Below are 25,169 nucleotides of genomic sequence, written 5' to 3'. Positions count from 1 at the left end.
AAAGAATCAACAAACCAGTTAACGTTAGCGAGTTTTGTTAGCTGCATTTGATGAATTGGTTGGTTTGACATTTCTATAGTTTTCTGTTTGCTGGTCATATCAAGCCTTCCTGCAGCCTGTTGAGCGAATTCATAACTGTCATTACAACTACATGTGGTCATGCTGTTTGTAAATACTACCGGTGTTTACAGAAACTGTACGCAGAACCTTTCTTGCATTACAGCCTTAAATGAAACTACATTAAACATGATTTATCCCACCTTCATTTGCACATGGTATTCAGTAATATCCCACATTTCTGAGAATTTATTAAAAATGAAATTCTATAATAACTGAGTTGTGTAAGTGTGGACATTTTTCTCCATCCATTTTCCCCTCTGTCCCGACGAGAGCCCTAGTGCGTTCTCAATGAGAAACGCCCCCATAACAGGATGCTTCGCTGTAGGGCTGGTGTTCTGTGTTGATGTGCTGATGTGTGTTTTGGACAGAATTTCTATTTTGGTTTCATTAGATCGCAAAACATTTCATGACATTGCTTCAGAGTTCAGTGTGTTTTTGCATATGTCAAAGGAGACATATGCAAAAGGCTTTTTTGAGTAGGGCCTTTCTTCTTGCCACCCTGTCATATAGGCCAGTATTGTGGAGAGCTTGGGATATTGTTGTCACATGCACACATTGACCAGTCTTTGCCATAACGGACTGCAGCTGCAGCTCATTAAAAGATGCCATTGGCCTCTTGGTGACCTCTCTGATTAGTCTCCTCTGTGCTCGTTCATCCTGTTTGCAGGGACGGCCTGATCTATGCAAGATCTCAGTGGTGATTCACTGTGTTATTTGAGTCTTTTGATATCTCGTTATGCTCATCTCCTGATTTGTGTCTGTCTGCAGTTTTACCTCTGAGTCCATTAGAATGCTCTTTGTTGTTCATGGTTTGTTCTTTGCTGTGTAATGCACTACCCTGCAGAGGAAGCCTACAGAAACAGATTGTTTCATTGTGTGCTAATCAGAATTACTATAACTGGACACAGGTAGGGGCCAGTCAGCTTGGTGTGTGATGTAGGAGTTTGGTTATGCGTGAGCTAATGCACCATTACAATCATTAGGGTGTGTCTGTTTTATGCAACCCAGCTGTCATAGATTTTAAAAAATGAGTTCTCAGGTATTTTGAGAATTGTTTTCACTTGGATATTGTGGAATACCATGTGTCAATACATGTAAAAAATCAGATTTGATGTGCTTTTTATTTAAGGCTGTAATGCAGTAAGAGGGAACACTGTGGAAGGGTTGTATACACGTTCTATAGCCAGGTGACTGCAGGTGAAAGAGTATGACGTGTGCATGTTGCGGAAGATGAGGACAGGGCCTTTATGTATGTTGGTATCTGGATGTGAGTTATTTAACTCAGTTGGAAGGCTCACCACCTTAGATGTGCGGAGGAGAATATGTACATGTGAGATATTTGAAGAAACTGACACACCCGCATGGCTGTATCTGTTATCTGTTCTCCTGCGCAGGTCTAAGGTGATGGGCCTGCTAACTGTCATTTTAGTAATTCACACCCAGATTCCAACATACATAAATTACCTGTCCTCATCTTTAACTACATGCACATTTCATACACTTTCCCATGTATTCACCACATACAGTGGCTATAGTTAATGTCTCTGCCAGTCTTATATACTTCTGCCTTTATACAGTAAACTGAGTTTAGCTTCAATTGTGGGTAATGGGAAAAATCTGCATGTATTCGTCAGCCTTTCAAAAATAGACTTTAGTGTTATACTTCCTCTGCTGTAATTCAATTTTTTGTCCAGCAGAGGGAGACATATTCTTCGCCTGTAGCACCCTGTACTAATGCAGTCCTGTCAACCCTCTTTTAACAAAGATTGTTAATGCCTCTGTTTTCATTTGCATAATGTATGTTCATAGGTAACATATTTTGATTATATTTTGTTTATTTTAAACATTCCCCCCTCTTTTTTTCTCTCCGGCTTGTCTGCAGAAGCAGGAAGTCCCCAGATGGAGGCGCTGTGTATGTATGAGTTTGGTTTTGTTTGTTTTTGTTTCTATGCACCACTTTTGGTGTATATTAGTGCATTACTACTGCCAGTCTTACATACTGCTACCTTTCTGCAATCAAATGAGTTCATTTGATTGCGTAGTAGTATGGGGGACTGTCAGTAGTAATGCACTAACGGAGAGTGGGGCCCCTGTCAAAAAATTTTTTTTTTTTTTACCTTCCGAAAATTTTGAATTTGCAAAAAAATATTATAACCCCCATGTTGTATTCTGGGAAATTCCGGGGGGCCAGATTGCCTGCCCGTCCACTCACACCACACACACACCTCCCCCACCCTTGGGGACCACCGACGTTGCTCAGGTGCGGTCTCAGGGACTCGAACCATCAACCTCTACCTCCTGAGGATCGGTTCAGCCCCCTACGCCACATACTCCTTCGCATTTATCACTCATTTTTTTGTGCACTTACACAGCACAACGGACAAAAGCTGCGTAAACTGAAAAGGGGAAAGCAGGGCTTGAACCTCTGACCTTGCTAGTGGAAAACGAGAACCATTCCTCTGCACCACTGTAACTTTGACATTGTTTCTGTTTTTCCTGCAGTGACATGAAGACAGTCAGACCTCAGAAGTAGAAACTGAAGGGACGGACCGGGATTCGAACCCGGAAGCTCCGTGTTCCGAGCTTCGGACAATACCTTTACGCCACCGTCGTGTTAGCGGTTGCGCGGCTGCAGAAGTGGCCTGATGATGAGACAACCCACGTATAAGCGAAACAAAGACAAAGGGGGGTTCGAACCCCCAACCTCTGCGTCCGTAGGCAAAGACAATACCGTTGCGCCACCTTCTCTTCTGTGAATCGGCCGGCTCTTCTATGGGTAGAAGAAGATGACGCAACAGAACTATTTCCCAAAAAAAAAAGAAAAAAGCTGGAACCCCCCCGGCCGTGGCTGGCTCAAATCTGCTGGGCGTGATGCAGTGACTGGAAGCTGATGGGAAACGCCACTGTTAAAAAAATTACGTGAGGCTTGAACCCTGAAGCTTCTGGTCTTGAGACCAGGTCCCTAACCACTACACCACAGTGGTTTTGTTGTGTTGAAGGCTGATTCAGTGGATATAAGACTTTGATATCACAGAAACTTTGCCTTCATCTACTAACTTCGGACCTGAAGGCGATGAACCTTGTTACCTATGTCTTACAGCCGGTTCTTAGAGCCACAGCAGAGCGGTGAGTTAGGGGAAGCACCAGACAGACAGAACAGAAGGGGGATTGAACTTGCTACCTTGGGCTTTGTGGAACAGGGTACTCTGTCTTGCGCCACGAAGCCCTTCAAGAGTTCCTGGGTGCTCATTAGTGAACTTATTCTCAGACCCATCAGAAATAAACAGGAAGAGCTCAGCTTTGAATCACACAGATCCAGATTAGGTGCCCTCCTAAAATGAACTGCGGCAAAATATAAACTGACACTCTAACATATTTTGGCTTCTTTAAATAAAGCTTTTGATTCATTGAAGGAATTCCTTTGCATTTGTGATTTATAATTAGAACAACAGGTGACTGACAAGTCCTGTTCAAACAGATGACCTAATTAAAGGTGTAATGTTGTTGCATCTTATAGGTGTGCCTGAAAGTAATTAGTTGGTTACATTTTTTATACCTTTGAATGTTTTCTTTCACAAAGATGAAAAATGAGATTTAATTTAAACACTCATATTCTGTTTTTATAAACTGCAGTGGATATGTATTGGGGACAGCGCTTGTAAATGCATTTTATTTTCTTTTAAATAATGAAATAAAATTAATTGTGTTTTGGAATTTTATTCTGCAATTCCATTTCAGTCTTGAAAGTTGTGCTGCCATTGCTGAATAAAAATAATGCACAATAAGAACAGTGAGTTTTGGTTTCAGTAGATCTTTATTATCCCCAGAGGGCAACTTGTGTGCAGCATTAAAATCCACATACATTTAATAACCATACAAAAAATCGACTTGTACATTGCAACATTTTTTAAATCGGATTTCCTCTGCTGTAATACCATTTTCTGTCCAGCAGAGGGAGGCAAACTCCTGACATTACATTGCATTATTCGGCAGACGTTTTTATCCAAAGTGACGTACAATAAGTGCATAAAGAAGGTCATTGGAACAACTACAAAACACAGATCCAATAAGGCACAATACTCATTTTGTAACAGTTATTCATAGCCATGAACACATTAAGTCCAGTTCACACATTAAACATTACTCTGACCTAACCTCTGCTAAGTAAAACTAGGAGGCATGACAAGCTACAACATCAAGATAATGATACAAAGTACAGTATAAGTGCTGGATGGCGGTACAGGTAACATGAAATTGGCACAGGAGGTACATGTGTAGCATAAAAGAGGGGAATTTAAGTGAAAAAATTATCCCAGATTCATCCGAATGGCAGGGGTGCAAGTGGCGCTGTTTCCACAGAGCGGAGTGGTCGAGCTGGCGTGTAGGATTGAATCATGTCCTGTAAGTAGCCGGGGGCCGTCCTGTTGGCTGCAGGGTAGGCGAGGATCTGGACTTTGAACCTGGTCCTGGCAGCGACCGGTAGCCAGTGGAGTGAGTGACTTGGGATAACTTGGGAAGGTTGAAGGCGAGTCGGGGAGCAGCATTCTGAATCGGGACATGTGAAGCCCAGCACCGATGCCTCCGAAGCACTCCCCTCAGCTCCTTTAAAAAAAGAAGGGACCAGTTAAAACCATTTAAATTGATAATCAAACCAATATATGTAAAGCGAGATGCATGTATACTGTATTTTGGTACAATCTACATATCAGGCTGTGTAATTTAGTTTTTAGTCACACACTAAACAGAGGTAAACCAGTGGAGTACACCAATGTGTGTGTGAATCTACTACCCTGGAGAAGTGAAGACTAATCTTAATCCTTAACATGCAGGTGATTTACAGCAACGTGCACACAAACACCCCGGAAATCAGTTTTCAACAATATTCCGATTAAGCATCTGCATGTTTCAGAAAAACACGATTTCTCTAATACCTGGGTTTTACGTGGATTCTTTTAATAATCATATAAGGCCAATTAGTTGCGTCCAAAAATAATTACTTCACACCGCTCTGCGTGATGCTTCTGCTTCTTCTTCTCTTTGTATGATTCTGGCAGGTTAAACACTTCCACACGCATTACTGCCCTCTGCTGATCGTTAAAAAACCTCACCTGATCCTCAGATGCATCCGTGCATATAGTCCAGTTGCATACAAACAAATCCAACTTTCCTTTCAAATAGTTACTGCTTCTTCTTGTCTGAAAAAAGAAAAAGGAAAGTCCTAATTCTAAAATAACATTGAATACCATCTTACTTTCCTGTATTTTACATTATAATAACATGTTCAATTGTTGCAGGCATGCCACACCGTCATACCCACCTGGGTGTTTCCCTACTATCCTTATCGCTTAAAACCACAAGTGCCTCAGAATTAATGTTGCTGGTTTAACTGTACTGATCCTCCCCCCCCCTGCATAAAGATATACATTGCACTAGGTAATAATGCTCAAAGCATAGGCTCTGCATCTTGTGGCCATTGTTTGTCAACAATTTAGAAGTGGTTTGATGGTCCTAGGCCCTATTATCTAGGAGCTATTGAACTTGAAAGCATTTGTCATCTGTATTTTTTTCAATAATCAATTGAAATACCTAATTGGAAATATTTGTGTAAAATTGCACTAGGTAATAATGCTCAAAGCATAGGCTCTGCATCTTGTGGCCATTGTTTGTCAACAATTTAGAAGTGGTTTGATGGTCCTAGGCCCTATTATCTAGGAGCTTGTATGTCAGACCTGCATGTATCATTATGTCCAAATCCCCCTCCACTAAAAAAAGACTTAATGAAGGAGGAGACATTTTGTCACAATTCTGAAAAATAAATGTATTTGCATATTTATAGATTCAGGATTTTTTTATTGAAGAAGTGTCTGTCTGAACTAGACACTTTCTCTGTGAATCCCTTTGAGACAAGTGTGACAAGGGCTATATAAATAAACACAATTCCACTTGAGAAGGCATCAGAAGGAATTTCGAGATTTAAAAAAAAATGTGGAAAAACCAGACAAATTATATTTAGATATATACATCTTCAAACATATCCTTGGGGGATATTTAAAATATAACCTCACAAAGTGTGTCTTTACGTCTCTCCTCATGTCTTGTTGAGCTAGGTTGAGCTGCCCTCCCCAGAGAACAAGAGTGTCAGGGAGAGAGAGGAGAGCGAGGAACAGGAAAGAGAGAGCCAGGAACAGGAAAGAGAGCCAGGAACAGGAAAGAGAGAGCCAGGAACAGGAAAGAGAGAGCCAGGAACAGGAAAGAGAGAGCCAGGAGCAGGACTTCAATTACTTTGCCCGCCCTGAGCTTTCCATGTTCGATACTTTTTTAGATTTCCACCCTCAGCAGAGAACCAACAATCAGGTTGTGCAAAAGGTATTCACCTGCAAAGATGGCACCAGCAGGAAGTGGCTCACATATTGCGAGGAACAGCATACATTGTTTTGTTTTATATGTATGGCATTTGGAAAGAGCACTGACACCAGCAAGTTCATTACTGGACTCTCAGGATGGAGACGTGTACACCAGCGTACAGAGGAGCACGAAAAGAGCGATACACACCGAAAGTGTGCGGAAGCTTATTTCCTAAGGTACAAAAAGGGAGATATCCAGAGCAAGTTTGCCGGCAGTCAGATGTCTGCTCATAGGCAGCAAGTCAGAAAGAAACGCCAGGTTTTGGAGCGTGTAGTGGATGTGGTTAAAGTGTTTGGAAAGAGGGGCCTGAGCTACCAGCATATGAAGAATGAGGCAGCATACAACTGGGATGACAATACCCTAGACCATGGAAACTTTTTGGAGCTCATCCTTTTATTAGGAAAGTATGATGTCAGTCTCAAAGAGCATCTTGATGATTGCATAAAGAAGAGCAAGGAATTGCATGAATCAAGTGGAACAAAAGGTAGAGGATCACTTATCACCCTACTGTCCAAAACCACTGTGAACTCCGTGATCGATAGCATTGGCCATCTAATTCAGGAGAGCATTGCCAGTGACGTCCAGAAAGCTGGCATGTTCACTGTTCAGCTGGACACTACACAAGATATAACCAGCCAGGATCAGTGTGCAGTTGTATTGCGTTATGTTACTGAGGCTGTGCAGGAGAGGCTTGTTGCTGTAGTGAAGTGCCATGCATCCACTGGGCAATACTTCGTGGACTTGCTCTCAGCAGTCTTAGATTGTCTGAAACTGGACAAGGCCATGTGTATCGGAAATTCAACAGATGGGGCCAGTACAGAGGGTTTTCAGCATTGATGACGTCCGAGTCTTCCACTCATGTGCATGTATGGTGCTACGCTCATGTACTAAATCTAGTGCTGGGTGACACTACTGGAAGTGTTATCGAAAGTGGATCCCTCTTCAGGTCTACTGAATGACATAGCTGTGTTCATCAAGGACTCCTACCAGAGGGTCATTCTGTGGGACAACCAAGCCCAAGACAAAAGCCACAGACTCCTATCTCCAATTGGAGAAACAAGGTGGGGCTCCAAGCACAAAGCTGTCAAAAAAGTGTTTGGACACTTTGGTAAACCAGCCAGCAGCCTCTTCATCGATACAGTGCTCACACTGGCAGCCATAGAGCAGCAGGCAAAAGAGAAGCCAACCGTCCGTGCTAAAGCACGAGGATTCAAAGAGGGCCTCCTGAAATTCGAAATTCGAAATTCAAACCACTCCACTATCAAAGTACCTCCAGACAAAAGGGATGGAAATCCTCTCTGCCCATCGTATGGTGATCGCCACACAAGACAGCCTCAAAAACATCAGCAGGGATTTCACAACTGTGAAGGCAGCTGCAGACACATTTGTCAAATGGGAAAATGAGAACCTTGAAGTGAGAGAGGGAGGAACAGACATCGAAGTGGAGGATTCACTGCCTTAGAAACGACAAAAGAAAAAAAAAAAACGGGGCTGGAGAGATGGCTCAACATGAGGCACTCGTATGAGGTGAATGTCCACCACGCAATTCTGGACACGGCTAGCGAGGCCCTCCACAGAAGATTCATGACACATGGCACTCTCTTTGCTGATTTAGCATGCCTGGACCCCAGGAACTTTGATCAGATCAAGACCACGGCCCTTCCCAACAGTGCTCTCCAAGACCTCAGCAAATGTCTCATCAAATTTGACAGTTGGGCTACAGTGGACAATCTTCAGTCAGAACTGAAAAGTTTTGCTGGACAGTGGGACAGGCTTAAAGCATCCCATGTAGATGAGTACCATCCCAGAACGGTAGAAGATGGATCTGCAGGAGAGGAAGAGGAGCCTGATATCGTGAACAAAACCTGCACCTCCTGCAGAAATTGCCCACTCTGCTGCTTTAAAGTACTTCGGCAGTTCAACATGCTGTCAGATGCCTATCATCTCCTTGGGCTTGCCTACAAGTACCTGCTGACGCTTTCCCTGACTCAGGTGGCCTGCAAGAGAACATTTTCCACACTGAAATTCATCAAGAGCAGACTGAGGAGCACCCTGTCTGCAGACAAGCTGGAGACATTCTTGTTGATGGCCACCGAAAAAGACGTCCTGATGGGGTTGGACTCCGACATGATCATTGACAGGGTAGCTGAGAAGAGTGAGCTCATGAGAAAGCTGCTCCTGTAGCCTAATAAGGTGAGATGAAAAACAATTCAAATGATTATGAAAATATTCATTGTCATTTAGCAGCTCTGTTTACTTCAAGACTGACCCCCACCACCTCTCTCTCTCTCTTACAGGATGCCCTCCTAAAGCCTTTCCCAGATTCCCCGTATGTGTACAATTATCTCTAGATTTTTCTAAATTAGTAGTAGTCGTACTTTAAAGATACTGTGATCATTTAACTCACTCAATCATTTCCATCTTCCTCTCTCTGTCTGCCCCTCTTTCTTTTAAAGGTTGTCTTGTTTGAGGAGATCTTTTCTATCTGTTTGTGTGTTCACAAGCAACATTTACTTGGTGAGTGAGTATAGTTATGCAATTCTGTTTTTTGTTTCCCAGAACATTCTGATCTGTACTGTAATCAATTATGTTATTATTGATCATGTCTCTCTCTCCCCCCCTCTCTCCCTGTGTCTCTCTCTCTCTCACCCCCTCTGTCTCTTTCTCTCTCTCCAGCTTTAAGGATGCCCTCAGTTCTGTGATCCATGATTGTCCAGGAGATTATTTATTTAAGACCTTTATTCTTTGCCTTTGAATGGCAATCAATGTACAGTGAATGTGTTTATTTTTTACATAAAATTGTATTAAATCATTTGAATTATTCATACAACATCTAGCAGAGTTTTTCTTTAACAATTATTTATTGAGTATGGGTATTGTTTACTCCACAGCCACCTCTGATCACCAGGATCAAGAGTGAGTGAGTACACTGCTCCACTTGCATTGGTATACTTGACTTGTCCATAACACTCCGCTCTGTAGGGGGTTTGGCAAATGGTTAGATATGCATCATATACATATTGAACGGTCTGCGAGGATGTTGTTCTGATGGGCGGTGTCCGACCGATTGCAGGGCCTATTTTTTGTCCCAGTCCAGCCCTGATTCAGTACAATCTTTAATAGGAAGAAATGTAAAAACATTAAAAGAATGAAGAAAACATACTTCCACAACTACTACAACCACTACACAAATTTGAATGTAGTTGAACTACCGGCAAACTGCAGCAAAATGTCATGAAACTACGAGTTTAACAGCATGTATTTAAACTGCCTCCCAGACACTGCATATCAGAAGAATTATACCTTTTGGCATTGACCCTCCCCCTCCTTATTAGTCATAACACTATTGCATGTCAGTGTTAAATCAATTGTAATTGGGTGGTGTATAGCCATTGTCTGTTTTAGGGAGACATTTGAGAACACTGAGAAGGTTTTCAGTACCACATCGGCCTTTCACAGAGCAAAACAAACTTAATTCATCCAAAAACAGTTAATAAATGATTCTAAATTTCAGTTGCAATGTCCATGTAATTTACAAAACAGTCCCGTTTACATGTGTTTCTCCGTGTTTGATATTTCGTTAAATCCCGTTTCATTCAGTTCATATTTGCAATACGGTATTTCTTTTTTTTCCAGAGTCAGTTCATTTCGTCCGCTCGCTCAACAAACACCACTCAATTAGCGAAATAACCCGTAGAAATCAAAGAAACCAACAAAGAAAAAATAATTAAATCAGCACTTATCGTCCCGTCCCGTCAGTCAGTCGTAGGCGTTTCAGTCCGAACCCAAGCTGTACCCTGCGCAGTTTGGGAGTTTTGGCTTTTGCTTGTAGAGTTTGTAGATAATGTCTTGTCAGACAGGTGGGATTAATCCGTATTAGAGTCCGGTTCTTCCGTAGCGATCACGGTATGATTAATTTTCTTGTACTTCGAAATGACTCTTTTCTTATCCGACCAATTGCACACAGCTTTTCTCGCTTCGATTTTTCTCAGCTCCCGGGGTTTAACTTTCCGCTTGCAGATTCAAACTCTCTCGCAGCCGCCATTCAAAAAACTCTCCCACTGACGCCGTTGTCTCCGCAATTATTGACGTGGAAAAGGGGGCAGGGCTGTTGCACACCTCACGCACCCACGGACACCTGACCTGTCCTGTCAACACAGGGCCGTCACAACACACATACTCTCTCATACGCACCCACACACACACACCTAGGCACCCACACACTAACTTGATGATGGTGGTGGAGAGCGCTGTCTAACAATTCCGTACATATAATGTACTATGTAGTGACGAGTCAGATGTTACAGTATTAGGATTATAGTTCATAAGTGAAACACACTCTCAACAAGGTTGCTGGGTACCGCTAGCACCATTCAGACAAATCAAATTGCAATTCAAAGTGTTTTACAAGCGATTGACAAAACATAAAATGTTAAAATGGATTTACAGACTAAAGGTGGGTAGTTAAGATAATAAAAAATACATAATAAAACACAATACAAACAATAAAAATAACAAGAAATAAAATGAAAAAATATTACACAAAGTAAATTTTATGAAAAAACAGTGAAATGTTGATAAAACAAAATAGAATAAAATAAATGATGATGATAATAATAAATAAAATAAGTGTAAATACTAAGACCATAAAATTGGCCTTTCTCCTAGCAGGATTTGCATTTTTTTTCTCTCATTTGTTTGGGAAAGGAAGTCCTTTATAATTAGAGAAAATTTTTTGAAGTAATGTGTCCTAATTTCTGAATATTTTTCACAACGCGCATCTCTGTTTCCACCTCTCCTGTCTTACAGTGACCACATATACGTTGTTCTTTTGGTAACCATGTATTCCGGTGTCAGCCTTTTTCAATTGCAAGTGTGTGGTCACTCAGCCTGTACTTGGTCAGGATCTGCCTCTGCTTTGTATCTCTGACAGAGAAGAGATACTCAGCCAATTTGTTGTCTCTTTTTAGGGTCCGACAGCAATCTGTTTTGTGTTTTGGTTACATTATCTCAATATTCCAAAGAAGAGATTTTGATCCGTTTCATTACTTGGTTTACTTTGATTTGTTGGTAAGCAGTGCTGGTATGAAGCTGGTCTGTGATCTGTGTTAGTTGGGTTAATGGGTTAGTCAGCTTCATTACCAGCTGACTGGGGGGACTCTTTTCATGACTGAGCTCTTGGGCTTTCATTGCCTTAAATTGCAATGTGTCTTGAGGACTTGAATTGAGGTGCATCCAGAATTTGAATGCTCTTTTTTGGATACTGTCTGTATTTGTTGGTAACGGCTCTGGTCTGGGTTACTTTAAAGCAATTAATACTGATGAGTTTATACAGGGAGATGGGGTTCAATGGGAGAAGGATCCGATTCGGACTGTCATAAGGTTGATAAAACTTAGTTGAGTTATTAAATTTAAATTAATTTAATGTATTATTTCAAATTTAATTATTAGGGGGTCAGCCTCAGCTACCCTGTTAATGGCACAGCATTCTGAATACTGAACAGGTTACTCTACAGGATTGGAGTCCTGATCGATGTGGTCACTTCTGGCACTACGATCTTTACTTCACTCTAGTGCGTTTCTTTTGCACCTCTGCACCTTGAACTAATGCACTTGTTGTACGTCGCTCTGGATAAGAGCGTCTGCTAAATGCCTGTAATGTAATGTAATGTAATGTAATGAACCCAGACTAACGGGAGATCACCCTTTATCAGCCTCAACACTTAAAATTATTTAGAGGGAATTGAGTCTTGGCACTTATGAATTCAAATGTTTCTATTTGACTTTGTTGGTGGATCATTCCATCAGCATGAGAGAGGAAACACAAACACACACATACAAAAATATAAGCTTTAATGATGAATAATTGTTTTTGGAAGTTAAGCAGTTTGGTTGTAATATGGGATTGGATATTGGCACAGTATAGCACAATCTCAAACACGTTTTCAACATACAAAAATGCCAAGTTACTCACACATACAAGACATACACTGTCTATAACTCATTCATTCAGACTGCCAAAATCCAGGCCTGCCATTAAAAGTATTGATCAAAATGACGCCAAGTTACGGTACTACAAACAATATAGGCTATCTTGCCTCACCGAAATTGAATAACATGTATTCCAAAGCAATGTTACCCAATATTTCCTTTCAAGTCACTTGGCTCTGTGTTTTGTAATCTTACCATTTTACAAATTTTTGCCCAAAGCTATCACACCATGGGGGTTCACACCGCGAGCGTGGTTAACAGTGAATGAGCATTCGTTACTATGCCTCCTCTACATGCAAGGAGGTTGTTAATCCCCCCCAGTGTCATCTATAGCTTTGATCTTAGAATTATGAGTATCTGGCATGAGGGGTCTGGCGAACCTGAAGGGAAGTGGAAGATGGTGTTGGAATGTTGAAAGTAACAGACAGACTCATTTGGGAGCTTATGCAGAAATAAAGAATGTGAGCCCTCAGAGAGAGGACTGCAGAGAAACAACTTTCAACTGCCCTACAGGACACAGAGAGAGGGGGTCCAGGGCTGTCAGGAAACAGAACACATACTGCTCTGCAGCTGGAATCTTAGTGATCTTCTGCTCTGGCTGCACGGAAATGAACTGAATTTTGAAGGTTTCTGAAGAACTTCCAGACTGCAAAGGCACTGCCAGCCAGCAGCAACACCATCACTCCCACCACTATCACAGCCACTGCTCCAGCAGAGCGTCCTGCAGAGAACATGGAGACAGAGGGACTCATTTGGGAGGAATAGAGAAGAGCAGGTAATAATCAAGAAGGAAAGACTACAATAATATTAATAACAACAACAATGATAATAACAACAACATCAATAATAATGGATGGATAGTGGAAAGACAGAAAAATTGACAAAGCTAGGCTACATCTTAGCTTAACCATAGCTTAAGATTGCAAAAGCCTAAAACCTATACTTTTGTGTCTCGTATGTGTATTGTGCTCAAGGGGACAATAAAACATGAGGCATTGTGAAAAAATAATTTTTATTTTATATTATTATAATTATTATTTCCATTATTTTCCCAATGGATTGCAGCAGCCATAAGTCAGAGGAATAACAGAGTGGACCAGTAAGATGCTGAGCCCTGCATCTGCACAAACACAAAGAGCTGAAGAGGAGGACCATACCTGAGACTTCCAGAGAGACAGAGCCGATGGTCCTGTTGGTCTCAGCATTGGTCACCTTGTAGACTCCGGCATGCTCCAGTGTCACACTCCTCAGCAAAAGGGTGTATTCCTGGGCCAGAAGCTCACATCTCTGAGCACAACGCTCCCCATACCTGGCTGAGCCTTTATTTGCATCGAGCATCAGCACCTCATCTGAACCAAGGCCTGCACTGAATGTTACCCTCACTGGGTCTGCGGTATAGAGCGGTATGGAGAGCAAACCACCGGCCTTCACTGTGAGGGTCTGGGGTGGGTGGCCTGTGAGGGCAGGGAATTCATTTACATATTTACATATTTACATTTACATGCATATTTACAGGGGATATGAACACATTATCAACAGCAGTCAGCTTGGTCATGTAAAAAGGTAAAAATGATACAGGGCAAATTATGGCATCCAAAAATTACTGGTGTCATCTTTCATCAAATCTGCGGTACATCAAACAACACTTCTGTAAATTATGAAACATTGTTACACTTGCCTTGATTAAAATTACCACATGAAAAAATAATACACACCAGACACACTTATACATCTGAGCTGCTCGACTCCCATACAGAACTGAAAATCTAAAGTGAATTTTACCTGTCACAACGAGACTGGCAGAATCTGGATTCCCCCTCACTTTTGGACTGTTGTAGAAGCACTGGTAGTCGCCTTCATCTGAAAACCGTGTCTGTCTGATGGTTAAAGACATGTTTCCATAGAGGGCTTGTTCTGGGGAAACTAAAGCTCTGTTCTCAAACCCGAGCCCATATGTGATGATGTTCTTATGGAGCTGGTAAACGTTCTCTCCACCTCTCTTCCAGAGGATATCCAGATCATCAGCACGCGCTCGTGTATTAATTTTCCCAAAACAAGGAAGACTGGCGGACATTCCCATCGCTACGGAAACATTTGATGGTTCTGAGAGAGAGACAGAAAAAGAGAGAGGGAAAGAGAGAAACAGGCAGACAGAGATTTACAAAGTATTCCTGGCATACAGGAATTAACAGCTCAACCATGTTGCTTGGGGTAGATGAAGGCCCTGAGGCAGCATATGCTGTCTACTGCATACCACCCAAGGCTTGTGGGTTTTACACAGACAGGAATGATCCTGCCCCCCCAAAAACAATCGTAAGAATAATATCCTTTGTCAAAAAACAGCTTTTATGGCTATCAAATCCACAAGAACTAAAAATATTCACTCAATCTGTTGGAAAAAAGGCAACATGCACTGACCTCCAATTTCTAGTTTCACATCTGAAAGAATGGTCTTATTCTTGTACTGGCATGTGTAATTGCCGAGGTCACTGTACACCACAGGACTGAGGATGAGGCTGTAGTTTCCTGGCTCTTTTAAGTGGAAGGATTCCACCCGTCCCTGGAAGCCGTTTCCAAAGGAAAAGGATCCGGTGACGAGTACAGCCAAGTCCAGCCAGTCACGATACGCATGCTGCTTAAAGCGCCACATCACATCCCTGCTGGGGTCTCCACGGCAGGGGAGAGTGAGGGAATGGCCGAAGCTCACAAACATGCAGAGAGAGTAGACTGGAGTTGCTACCAGCTGGGCTAGGGGAGGGAAGTTGGATGTTCAGTCAGCATTAAAAGGGAGAAATATCACAGGGGTGGTCTTTTCATGCATAAGAGGGAAATCTCACAGGGGTGGGCTTTTCATGCATAAGAGGGAAATCTCACAGGGCTGGGCTTTTCATGCATAAAAGAGGGAAATCTCACAGGACTGGGCCATTCATGCACAAGAATGAATAATTTATAGTTTAAATCATTTAAATCTACATTTTTGTCCACCACTATGGCAGTGAAGCATGAAGTTTTTATTTATTTTAATTTTTTTCATACACACACACACACAAGCATATACAATGCTGTAAAAAAGTGTTTGCCCCCTTCCTGATTTCTTGTATTAGTTAAAAAGTGATCTTTTGGATTGCAATATCGTCTGAAAATTTTAATGCCTCAAAATGTTGACATTTGATTATCACCGATGATGTCCTGCTATATGTCTGCCCCTAACTGTGAAACTATTTCTGTGCTGTTTTCAAATAAACCCACTCCAAAAGATCACTTTTTTCAATATGGCTGTATTGACATGCACACAAAGTCTGTAGTGGGATTATTTGAAAATGCTATAGTAAAACTGCATGCAATGAGGCTAGGATGTAGTACAGGACCCCTTCTATCATGAACAAGTATCAACAGTTTGAGACCTTTTTAATTTGGGGAGAAATTCCAATTCCAATCCAAATTTTTACTCTTTTATATTAGCCTGCATTGGATTACACTGAATGTTTGAAGTGGGATTATTAAAAAATGCTATAGTAAAATTTCACAGAAATGGGGTAGTATGTAGGCCATGAACCCATCTGCCAGGAACAAGTGTCAGAATTTTCCGAAGTTTCAATAGGCGTCTATTGGATTACATGGAAAGTTTGAGGTGGGTGTGGAGTTTTGCAGAGAAAAACGACTGGCTTGGGTTTCAAGTATGCAAAAATAACTTTATTCGAGCAGATCGCTCTGGAAAACATGCAATCAGACTGCCACGTCAGGAAGCTGTGCTCTCCCTCGCTAAAACCCCGGTTTATCTCTCCCTCCCGGCTGACGCGTCACCTGTCAGGTGAATCTGGGAACGTGGGCGTGTTGCCACCAAGCGGCCAAAACCAGACTTCGTTTTTGAAGCTCATTTCCTGGTGTTGTAGTTCCTGGTTGCTCACTAGCGCCACTACGGATGGCTCCAGTATAGGTGTTTTCATATCCGGTTTCCATGTAAGTCTACGGTACAAATGCGATCAAAATACAAAGTCAATAATTTTTTCTCACAAGAACAAATAGTCATAATAGGTGTATTTTATTGGTCTTATGACTGTCCATGGGTCGATTTCATGATTTATTGCGTCATTTGGGCACAGTGCCAATATTTGTTCTGGACCAATGAGGTACAGCTTGCGTCACTTCCGGATTACTGCGGAGGACTGAGCTATAGTAGGGGCTACAGTCTATGGTCACTGGGGTGGGCGGTGGCGTCTCTTGGCCTTGACATTGCGGCGCCGGCTACGGTCCGCCTGTGCTAAGTCTGAAAATGCAAGCATCCCATTTCGTGGTGATTTAATTATGGCGTGTGCTATTTACAGCTGCACTAGACGACCATAAAATAATCCTCCTCTTAAGTTTTTCGGTAGCCGAGTCATTTTTACTATTTCCTTTAGCCTACTTAACCAAATAATTAGTTGGCAGAAAGCGTAATCAGCTTGCTATATTTGGTAGTCCAGTAGTAGCCTATGCTAAAACAGTTCGCAACTTCGGCTACCAAGCCATTTGACTAGCTAGCTAACCTTAACCGGCAAACATTCAATCTGTCAGACGTGTTTGGCGGCTTGTCAGTCGTGTACATTCCGTAAATGTCTACCTGGGCCATGCTTCAAGCATGTGACAAAGCTACTATAATCCCGATTTTGGGATAAACACTTTTTCAGTTTCACGAAGCGAATTAAGAGTCTCAAGGTTCATTTGCTGAAATCACACACACAGAATTTAACGAAATTAACCATCTTGGCATTTAGAAAGGAATATGTTTTTAGCATTTAAGAGACCGACAAGCTAGGCATTTAAGACAGTGGTTCTCAGAATCGGTTCTGGGGGCTCCTTGCGTATATTGGCTTTTCTCCATTGGTTTTGATGATTTACAAGAAAAAAACGATAGCCTAATAATAATTAGAAATTCAACGTAGGCTACATTATTTTTGTCTTCATGCACCAGGTGGAAAACTTGCTGTACAAAGTGCGTTGTCATATTTACACGCCTGCAGATCAGTTATTAAAATACTTGGTAGATTTGTTAATAACCGCTGACAGTGTTAATTTTTATTCGGTAGAAAGTGATTTGCGAACGATCGGTCAGCTAGCGTCACCCAGCAAGTGAACACCACAAACGGCGATGGAGTAGCTAGTAGTAGCAGTTACTGGCTCATTAACTGACTGGCGAAAACCTACGACGATAACTTGCTCGGTTAACAGATCTACCAGACAGTTATACGAAAATTTGCCTAGTCAAATCACCAGTAGCCTACACATCTCCGATTGATTGACCATCAGTGTAGTCAATGTTCTTCCCCTGTGGTTCATATTGCTAACGCGTGAGCTAACCACGGACAGCCTACCTAGCTCACTGGCAAGCTGATATGCTAGCTAAGCATATTCGTTTTGCTGAGAAACATAAATTGAAGATAACTGAACATAGCCTAATTGTATTTTTAATGTCATACATAACGTGATTACATGACACAGTGCAGTCACGGATGGAAATTAAACTCCGTAAACATCTGATAATATATTTTAAAACATAACGGCAGACAGTCAGCTAGCCTCGTTCAGGTTGATGGGCTTTTCCGCACCGGACTGTCAATCAAATTGTAAAAATCACAGAGCGGCTTTTAAACTCTGTGGTTTTGGCTCCAACTCCAAAATGGCCGCGCCCGCCATTGAGCTTCAAAACGTATTTTCGGAGACCCACGGAGAGTCAATGGGTGACGTCACAGTAGCTTTGTCCATATTTTTTACAGTCTCTGGTTGCCACAAGGGATTTTGCCTCTCTCCCCCCAGTGCTCACTACATGGGATTATTAAAAAATGCAATAGTAAAATTTCACAGAAATGGGGTAGGATGTAGACCACTTCAGGAGCCCTTCTGTCGTAATTAAATGTCAAATTTTCAGACCTAACCTTTAAACCTTTAGAAACCAAACACTTTCATTTTCATTAGTGCCAGATGCACCGTGTGTAGTTTACTCACCCAACAGGCCGCGAAAACTTGCACATCTCATTTCCAGTTTAGAATCGCTGCTGAGACATCCGACTAAAAACGATTAGTAATAGTATTACGTGAAAATTCCTTGATTTAAACTCCTTCCAGTAAACCATACGTCTTTTCTCCGCTGGCTACCTTCGCATGTCTGGCTAAAGTTAACTTCGATAGGCAGTTCTTCATACTATTAGGCAGCTGATGCCTATCCCTGCCCAATATAACTAAAAGGAATAATCTGCCCATCAAATGAGAACTCGTTATAGCTAATTGTTTTAGCGTTCATAGTTTTCGGTAATTTTGTCATTGCTCTTCAAAACATGCACTGCTTTCCTATTCGGCATTTTGAAGGTGTGGTGTTTCCAGGAAAAGGGTCGTCGTCGTCTTCTTCTTCTTCTTCTTCGGTGTTGTTTACCGGCAGCTTGCATCCTTGAAAGTTGCATTACTGCCATCTCTCGGAGTAAGTTAACTCCTACAGCTTAGTGACTGCCACACTTTCATTAACAGTCCTGTCCCACGAAGGTAGTTAATAAAACATCTCCTCCCCTGCCCACTAGCACCACACTCCAGTACATTCCTCAGTCCTGCTCCTGTTATCCCCAATCTTCCCATCTCCTCCATCATATCCTTCCTTTCCGACGTATATTTATTGCAATTAATGATAACGTGTTCTACATTTTCTGGTACCTGACAGATTTCACAAAGACCGGTTGGATGTTTACCTATAACATGAAGTGTGCTGCGTAAATTGCTGTGTCCTATTCTTAATCTTGATATTAGGACCGCTTCTCTTCTGTTTCCTCCCCTCTTTCTTACACTGCCTACTCTATTTTGTATCAGATGTAAATGTCTCCCCCCCTGATTCCAGTGCTGCTGCCATTCTTTATTGATATTTATTGATATTTCCCCACACAATGCCCTTTCTCTCTGATTTTGATAACTTGATATTGATTTCAACACTTCCCTTTTTGACTGCTTCTTTTGCCAACGTATCTGCTCTCTCGTTTCCCGGGATATCTGAATGTGCTGGGACCCACATGACTGTAACATTTTTCCCTTGCCTAACCACTCTTGAATTGGCAAACAAGATTTCATACAGCAGATCCTGGTGATTTCTGGCTGTACCTGTCTTAATACTTGCAATGGCCGACACAGAATCATTTACTATTTTGCTAAACCTGCCCCGTTCAGCCCATTCTAATGCCATCAATATGGCAAACAATTCAACCGCATACACACTTAAACAATCCGATGTTCTCTTGCTAATTCCCACTTGGTAACTAGGCACAGCAACTGCAGCCCCTGTCGCATCTGTCTGCGGATCCATTGATCCATCTGTAAAAATCTGAACACTGCCTTTATAGTTCCTCCCTATAGTTATAGTATTAACTGACTAAGTCAGCATTATTATTACTGTGCTTAATCTTAAGTAATTCCAGATCTACCCCCACACTTTCTAACTCCCAGACAGGTCTACCAGGCCACACCACAGTTTCGCCAAACTCTTTATCATAGACTCCCATATCTCTTGCTACTTGATCTCCTGCCCATCCAAAACTTGATTTTTCCATCCTCTCCTTCTCCCAGCTTGTCTGCAGTACCCTTTTTGTTGGATGACTATCTCCATGCCCCCTTAGATTAACCCAGTAGTTAGCCACCAGCTGTTTCCGACGCAACCACAGTGGCATTTCACCTGCTTCCACTTGGAGTGCACACACAAGTTTTAACTGCTACTAAACACACTCGTAAAGCCCAAGCTTGTATAGCATCTAGGTCCGCCAGCACAGATTTTGCTGCTGATCCATATACTATACTTCCATAGTCTAATCTTGATCTAATTAAGGCTACATAAATATATTTCAGAGATCCTATATCAGCTCCCCACTCCAATCCTGCAAGACACCTCATGACATGTATCACTTTTTTACATCTACTAACAACATATCTAATATGCTCCCTCCATGTTAACCTCATATCAAAATATACTCCCAAAAAACAAAAACTCACAACTTTCTCTAAATTATTTCCATACAATTTCAAATTCCCTGAGTTTCTTTCTTGTAAAGAGCATAGATTTTGTTTTTTCAACTGAAAATTTAACTCCCCACTTTGTTCCCCACTTTTCAACTTGATTAATTCCATCTTGCACTTTCTTCACTGTGTTCAACATTTCTCACTCTTTTCCACAAAGCCCCGTCATCTGCAAACAATGACTTCCCCATATCCATAGGGATATTCATAAATATGTCGTTTATCATGATGGAAAATAAAGTTGGACTTACTACACTTCCCTGAGGTGTCCAGTTTTCCACAACATATTGGGTTGATAACTCTGAACCTATCTTCACCTGAATAGTCCTTCCATCTAAAAAGTCCATAAACCAATTAAACATTTTCCCTCCGACTCCCATTAAGTGCAGTTTGATTAGAAGTCCCTCTCTCCATAGCATATCATAAGCTTTCTCAACATCAGAAAACACTGCCACCACTGTCTCTTTATTTACTTGTGCTTTCCGTATTTCATTCTCCAGACACAACATTGGATCCATAGTACTCCTTCCTCTCCTGAATCCACTTTGATATGAAGCCACCATACCTCCTTTTTCCAAAAAATACATTAACCTCTCATTTATCATACGTTCCATTAACTTACAAATGTGAGATGTCAAGGCAATTGGTCTATAGTTTCCAGGCCTGCTGGCATCTTTTCCAGGTTTCCTTATTGGAATAATTATCGCCTCCTTCCAGCTCCTTGGCATTCTCCCCTCTTCCCACACTTTATTATACAGTGACAACAATTTCCCCAGACTTCCTACACTCAGATGTTTTAACATGCTATAACATATATCATCTTTACCTGGTGCTGTCTTTCCTGTTTTATCTAGTGCCCTTTTTAATTCTCCCATGGTGAAAGGTACATTTTGTCCATCATCATTACTATCTTTTCTGCATAAAGCCTCCATATTTTCAGACTTTGTTTTCTCTTTGCCTCTTCTTCCTTCTACAGATAAATTATTGGAGCTATGTACCATAACAAACATATTTGTCAATAACTCTGCCTTTTCCTCATTTGTTACTGCAGTCTCATTTCCATCGGTCAGAGCCGGATAACTCCACTCCCTCCTGTCCCCTCCCATCTTTTTTATCATCCCCCATACTTCTCCCACCTGAGTTGTGTATCCAATTGTACCACAGTCCTTTCTCCAATGTGTCCTTTTTGTCTGTCTTTTTATCCTCCTTACTACTGCCTGGGCCTGCTTGTACTGAATCATATGTTGAAAATTATGAGTTCTTTTGACTAGTTTAAACGCCTTATTTCTATTTCTCACTGCTTCCTTACACTTATCATCCCACCATGGTACCACTTTCTTCTTCATACTACCTTTACTTTTAGGAATGGATTCGAATGCAGCTGTCATTATGCCTTGTTTTATTTTGCTGTCAAGTGAATCTATGTCCATTCTATCATTAACCTGACTTAAATATCTATCACTTCCTTCCAGAAATTTCTCCCAATCAGCTTTCTCAAGGATCCAAATCCCACCTGTGTTCTCTATGGTCAATGAGACAGCAATATTTATCTTACACCAGACTGGGTAATGATCACTCCCTATAGTACCTTCTTGGTACACTGTCCAATCACACACTGCTGCTATGTTGTTTGACAAGTGTAAGATCAAGCACAGCCTCTCTCCCTGAATTAATATCTATTCTTGTACTACTGCCATCATTTAAACATACTAAGTTCTTTTCATCTAACAACTCTTTTATCACCTGACCATTAGCATCTGTTCTGTCACTCCCCCAAAATGTGTTATGTCCATTAAAATCACCACACCAAACCGTGCTACTACCATTCTGCCCTTCTATCTCCTCAAGCTTGCTTAACTCTAGCCTTTTGCACAGATTATAGTAATTCACAATCACTAACTCTTTCCTTTCTGCCCATACTTTTACTACCACATACTCTTGCTCATTACCTATACCTATTATTCTGTAAGGGACGCCTTGCTTTACAAAAGTGACACATCCTCCTCCCCCGTCTGTCCTGTCTCGCCTCACTGCCACATACCCATATAAAACAAAATCCAAGTTAGACTTCAACCAGGACTCTTGAATATACACAATGTCTGGTTTTTCTCTCCTACTGGCTACAAACTGCTTGAAATCTTGCCCATTAGCAACCAGGCTTCTCGCATTCCACTGAAGACTTAAAATTATTAGTACAATCAACCCACACATGCCGTTTCTTGACTTGACTGTACACTGAGTTCATCCCTTACTTCTTCCCATTTTAAACCTATCATATCCAAGTGGTGTACTGCTGCTTTGACAATAACCTGAATCCTTTCTGTTTTAGATTTGATCTCAGCCGTTGCATTTATCACTCCTGCTATGAAAGTCACCAATTTCTTCTTCTCTATCCATGTATTCTTCTTATCTTGCTTTTCTTTTGCTACCGCTTGTTCTTTGCTACATCCTCCCTCCTTATTCTGTTTTTCCTGTCCTGCCATCTTAACTGCCTCAGCAAATGAGACTTTTTCCTTCCTCCTTATCTCCTGCACCTCCACCTCTCTTCTCAACACTTCACAACCCCAATAAGCCACACTATGATTCCCTCCACAGTTACAGCATTTTGGTCTCACTCCCTCTCCACACTTCCCATACTCATGTTCCCCACCACATCTAGCACACCTTCTCTTCCCTTTGCACACCTTAGCCACATGCCCAAATTCCTGGCAGTTAAAACACCTCATTGGCTTTGGTATGAACTCTCTAACTCTGTATCTCACAAATCCAAAGTATAATTCCTTTGGGAGAACCTTTGTTTCAAACTCAATAAAAACGGTCTCAGTCTCTTCTTTCTCCACCCCCCTTGTCATGCTTTTAGCACTTTTAACTAACCTATTCCGCACCCTCAAGTTCTCTACCAGTTGCTTCATGCTAACTACAAGAGGTAATCCAGAAATTACTCCCTTGCACCCACCACCACTCTGCTCCCCCACTCTTACTACGTTGGCTACTTTAGCTTTTCCAACACTACTCATTTTCTTTGCCTTCTCCATCTGACCTTCATTGTTGCATCCTATAAGCAAGTTTCCATCTCCCAAAACTCTTGCATACTTCACTTCTCCAATTTGTCCTCTAATAGTTTTAGTTCGCTACAGCAGATCGACTTTCTTTACTCCCCCCTCTCCCTCGAATCTCACCACTATATTTATCACTCGTGCCTTCGTGTCCTCCTCCTCCCTATCGCTCCCCTCACTATCCGTTCCACTTGAGCTAGCTCCGTCCTCTTTTCTCTCTCTTTTACTTCTACTTCCCTTCATGCCTCTATTCCCTCTCACCACCTGCCACTCACTCGCCCCCCTCTCACCTTCCTCCATGCTGTCACCATCCGTCTCCCTCCCCGCCATCCTGTCAGGGATTGTAAGGAGGAGCAGTGCAGGAATACCGCTCCGGACCTATACAGGCCGTCGGTCGATATTCCTACAGAATGCTCCCCCCGACACCCAAACCTATTGCTACCACGTCCCAACGTCCGCAAAACAAAGTTGATATCGTATAATCAATCAAAATAAAGCCAAACTAAGTAAAAAAATAAAAAATAAAAAAACCAGTGTAGCACAATGCACCCTTCCAGCGACAAGTTTTATTTTAAACTGTTGCCCGTCGACTCCGCATTAACGTTGACTTGCAGCTAACCAGCTAAAAGAAATCACAAACACTAGCAGCCGATCTCCTCTGGACCTTTCCCTATTTTAAACCTGTGGGGTGGGGATGGCAGATTTAACCTGTGCGCAGTGATTACCTCACTACGCACAGGTGCAGCCACTCCTGTTCCTGGGTCCAATTAGCCTGGCCAATTATCTAATTCTTAACCAATTATCCAATTGGCCAGGTCTAATTAGCTTGGCCCAGGGCAGGTGTGGCTGCTTAAACCAGCCATCCCCACACCACACCCACCTTATATGCATGTTGGAATTCAGAGTTGATACTGTTTTCTGAGAAATAATGCTGAATCTGTTTAAATACAATACCCTCCATAAGTTTGCTTAAAGCAGGGAAAATACTAATAGACTGACTCCTTGGTCCAGTAAATGACTCCTTGCTATTTTTTGGTAGAGGAGTAACCTTTGCTATTTTCCACATTTGTGGATAAACACCTTCATTCAGACATAAATTAAAAATATGACACAGTGGCTTTGCCACAATCCTAGCTGACAGCTGTAGTAATTTACCATCCAGATTTTCATAGCCATAAGGTTTATCACACTGCAATGACGAGAAGCTTTTCCATTTCTTCTGTATTTATATTGGTAAAGTCAAATTCACATTTTTTGTCGTACATAATATGTTGTTTAATTAGTGACTCAGACAGCTTACCATTCACTGGCAACATTTGATTTCTTATTGTGTCCGCTTTACCTATAAAATAATTAGCTACATCTTGAGGTTTGGCAATAAATCCACCACCAGATTCAATAAATGAGGGAGTTCTATTCATTTTATCTTTACCCATTACTTCATTAAGGGTTCTCCATAAATTTTGCGGTCACCCTTAATCTCCTCAATCTTGGATTGATAATATTGCTTTTTCTTTAGTTTATTCATTTTTGTGACTTTGTTTCTCAGTGAACGGTAAGCCTGCCAATCAGCTG

At 41.7% G+C, this 25,169-nt stretch overlaps 1 protein-coding gene and 1 long non-coding RNA gene across 9 annotated transcripts in view; both read right to left on the bottom strand.

The window, feature by feature from the left end:
• The window catches only part of LOC118218854, a 184,163-nt gene that overhangs the window by 130,410 nt on the left and 28,584 nt on the right, over nucleotides 1–25,169 (bottom strand). The gene's annotated exons all lie outside the window — the stretch shown is intronic.
• LOC118218873 lies at nucleotides 3,916–6,026 on the bottom strand. The gene is made up of 2 exons (XR_004763580.1): nucleotides 5,229–6,026; nucleotides 3,916–4,722 (listed from the first exon to the last, which is right to left on the bottom strand). It is a non-coding gene; the product is annotated as an uncharacterized LOC118218873 (long non-coding RNA).

Source organism: Anguilla anguilla, chromosome 19, assembly GCF_013347855.1.
Source record: "Anguilla anguilla isolate fAngAng1 chromosome 19, fAngAng1.pri, whole genome shotgun sequence".
Classification (NCBI taxonomy): domain Eukaryota; kingdom Metazoa; phylum Chordata; class Actinopteri; order Anguilliformes; family Anguillidae; genus Anguilla; species Anguilla anguilla.
Note: the sequence above shows the minus strand (reverse complement) of the source record. Positions and strands in the feature narration are given on the sequence as shown.